At 43.9% G+C, this 3,769-nt stretch overlaps 1 non-coding gene across 1 annotated transcript; it reads right to left on the bottom strand.

Moving 5' to 3' along the window:
• Positions 1 to 258: 258 nt before the first annotated feature.
• Positions 259 to 332, bottom strand: TRNAN-GUU. The gene has a single exon. It is a non-coding gene; the product is annotated as a tRNA-Asn (tRNA).
• Positions 333 to 3,769: the final 3,437 nt, after the last annotated feature.

Genomic DNA, 3,769 nt, shown 5'->3' with positions numbered 1-3,769 from the left:
CCATAAATATTACAAAAATGTATTTTGCATATACACAGGCGAAACATGGTAAGGATTGGACTAACTGAACTGCAGTATGGTCCTTAGATGCAGAAAAGTTTGTTTTGGCTAGATCCAGAAATTCCATACAGAAGGGTCCTAGTTCTATGTAGTCAAATTTGAATGGCAAAAGCAACAACACTTTAGTGGCTGTACCAACTATTCAATACGTACTAAAATCTCCAGGTACCGTTTTGTTCATTCAAAATAAATAGATTTCGCTGGAAGGAGGGCTTGAACCTCCGACCTTGTGGTTAACAGCCACACGCTCTAGCCAACTGAGCTATTCCAGCTATTTTGATACAAAAATTATTTAACTCTATATAATATCACTAAGGCAAGATATAACATACAAAAGCTATGTGATCTCTTCCATGGCGAATTCCATCTCAAGTGATTGCAAAACGCATCCATTTTCTAAATATTGATGTCAATCCATGAGACTGGAGATGGACATAATACACCCACCAGACATAAACCTTATACTTTTGTTGAACATTTGTAATAAAAAAACTTTGGATGCTCACAAAAAGTTTGAATGTTTGATCCACTGTTGCATATTGTTTGTATGGGTTTTGTATGGGTCACACAGATACATGATAAGTTACAATACAAAATAGCAAACTAGAGCATCTCAACATGTAACTTATAGTACCAAATCCAGTTCTAATATAGGCTCATCATAGATCATGAGGAAATAAGGTTTCAGATTGATATTGAAGAAATCGAAACCCACAAAGATGCATCATTTGACCTCGGACCAGGAAAGAATTTAAGGTCCAATTTGAGCGAGTTTTTTTTTATTCGTCGGTGCGACAACAACATAGAGCCCCAGTCCCGGTGTAGTCCCGGTGTAGAGCTTGTCGTTGGATATTCTTGCATCTGTGCGCCCATAGCGCCAGGTTATCAGCCACAACCCTATAGCAATGTGGTGGGTGAAGAGTCTCATTCCGAAAAATCATAGCATTACAACGCTTCCAGGTGTTCAAGAGAATTGGAATGGTAGAGCGAACTTTGTCCATCAGAGCCCGCATCTAGTCGTCACCGAGGCTGCTAGGCGTGCCATCATATAGGTTGTCAAGCTCGTCCCAGAGAGGTCAAAGCAAGGCACAGCCAAGGAGAAGGTGTGCAATGCTATCGCAGGCGCCGCAGGCAAGCATCATAGGTAGCGATTGATCTACAAAGTCTCCTCTCGTTGGTTTAAACATGATATTTGTGTAGCCAAATGAAGATTATGCGTTTGTTCGACGCATAGTTCTTACATATTGTAGTCGGCTGGTCGGTCATGCCAGATCACTTTATATGCTAATTTTGTCAGAAGGGTCTTTCCCTCTCGCCTGCTCACCATGTTGTCCGGAACCAGCGAATTCAAGTTAACTGAAGCCATAGTACTACGTAATGTAGCCAGATCACTATTCGTCGCATGGGATAATCTAGGGGTAAGATCGAGGTTCAGCTCCGAAGAAGCACACACCCAAGCAATGGTGGCAGACTGTCTGTTGGAGTGTGAAAAGAGAGCATGAAATTGGCAGACAAGGGTAGTTTGGTGGTTGGGTAGCCAAAGATCATTCCAGAAAGAGGTGGTAGCCCAATTGCTGATTTTAACAAAGGTGATGGACCGGAAGAAATTCAGGCTTTTGAAAATATCGCACCAAACCGGCGTGGTGGCATTGCCCAACGTACCCCATTCATAAATAGGCGACCATCTATACTTGCTAACGATGTAGTTTGGAGCAGGCATGGAGCCAGAGTCATGAAGTTTGGAAAGGTGTCTGAGGAGAAGGCACACATTCATATGGACCCCATTCGAAAACAGAGCACATACAGGTCCCACGCTACTTCGCATTGTCCGCCCGTAGTGGTGTCTTGCCAAGACCAGAAAAATGCACAACAACGTTTGCCAATTTTCTGGAGCGTCCCAACTGGCAGCAGCAGCGCACTCATAGCATATATAGGAAGGGCACGAAGAGCCGCACGGACGAGGATGGCCCTACCGGCCAATGTAAGCAGAACACCCCGCCAACCCGCAATCAATTTTATCAATGATGAAAAAGAAAGCAGAAATGTTTAGTTTGGAACTTGAGAGTGGCAAACTAGGTAAGATTGAGGGAAACCGGCCACAGGACATCCTAAGATCTCAGCAAGGCTATGAGAGGTAGTCGGGGCGACGTGAATTGGAAAGAAAGTGCTTTTGTGGAAATTTATAGAGCCCGGTGGCCTCAGAAAATTGTAAGAGCAGCCGTTTTAGGTGATGAAGTTGTTCCGCAACCACTGGAAGAACTATCAACGTGTCGTCAGCATATTGAAGGAACGAACACGACAAAGAGTTATTGAGAGGATGAGTGAGCATGCCATATTCAGAGGCATGGATGATCAAGCGTTGGAGCACATCAACGACCACAATGAAAAGGAAGGGTGACAGAGGGTCTCCTTGTCTTAGCCCACGCCGTCAAGGAATCCACGGGCCAGGTTTCCCATTTAGCAGAATAGCAGAGTTTGTAGTGTTGTTTATGAGGTTGATCCAGCGATCCCAAAGCAAAGGGATGCCTCCGGCAAGTAAAATAGCAGTCATAGCATCCCAAGAGACGGGAGTCAAAAGCTTTGTGGACACCTGGAAAAGGAGCACCGACAGCATTTACACTGCTAGTTCCTGCTACAGCACCACCTTCCACGGTTCAACTGCATGCGATGCCTGAAAACTGATCTGGAAGATCTGGGCGCCTCCTCGCGTCAAGTTCTTCCACTGGTTGGCCAATAAAGATCGCTGCTGGAATGCAGACTGCAACATCACCCCAAATGCCTCCTATCGACCAGGCCATGGAAACCATCTCACATCTCCTTGTCAGCTGGCCCTTTGCATGTCAAGTCTGGCACGATATCTTCTCCTGGCTGCGATTGACGTGCCACCCCCTGAGCCTGACGCAACCCTCGATAGTTGGTGGGAAATCGCCAAGCACTCCACCCCCAAGCCGCGGCGCTTGACTCTGCCGCGCTTCTGATCCCCTAGATGATTTGGAAGCAAAGGAACACGTGGGTCTTCGATGGCACCATCCCCTCTGCCACCAACCCATCTCGCGCATCAAGGAGGAAGCTACCCTATGGTCTAGGGCTGGAGCCCTCGGTCTCCGAATGCTGTTACCGACAGGGGCGGAGCTGGAGGAAATGCTACCCTGATGCACCACTTTAACATGGTGTAAAATTTCAAGTAACGACATACTAAATAAAAGTGTGATTTTATAACTTATAGCTGACATAATAGAAGACTGATTAAATACAAAACATAGCCGTCAAATGCTTAGAAAAACAAGGAAACAACGAATAAAATTACTTGAAAATGATGTATTCCATTTCGAATCTCCAAAATACGCCATCAGATACTAAGTTTTAATATCCTACAATATAAAAAGAATAGAATTAAATTTTTTTCAGTGGAACAAAGAAGAATGGTGAAATGAAAATATTTAAGTAGCTAAATTCAAGCCGGGCTCTTAATTCTTGAAACCAATATTTTTAGTCCCAAACTCTCAAATATTTAAAAAAAAATTTCTCAAGCTGACAATGTTCATTAGCCAAGTACTTCCTTCTTACCGAATATCTCAAATTAGGATGTTCATGTTTTATCAATTTCCTTTTGCCCTTATCGAAATGGATCTCCTCTTCCAGATTCAATTCTTTCGGAGATCTTGTGATAATGCTTTACTTTTGAATAAGAACATGTCCAAGGTATATG

Source organism: Triticum dicoccoides, chromosome 5B (genome assembly GCF_002162155.2).
Source record: "Triticum dicoccoides isolate Atlit2015 ecotype Zavitan chromosome 5B, WEW_v2.0, whole genome shotgun sequence".
NCBI classification, from domain to species: Eukaryota; Viridiplantae; Streptophyta; class Magnoliopsida; order Poales; family Poaceae; genus Triticum; species Triticum dicoccoides.
The sequence above is the reverse complement of the archived record's forward strand: the minus strand, read 5'-3'. Positions and strand labels throughout refer to the sequence as shown.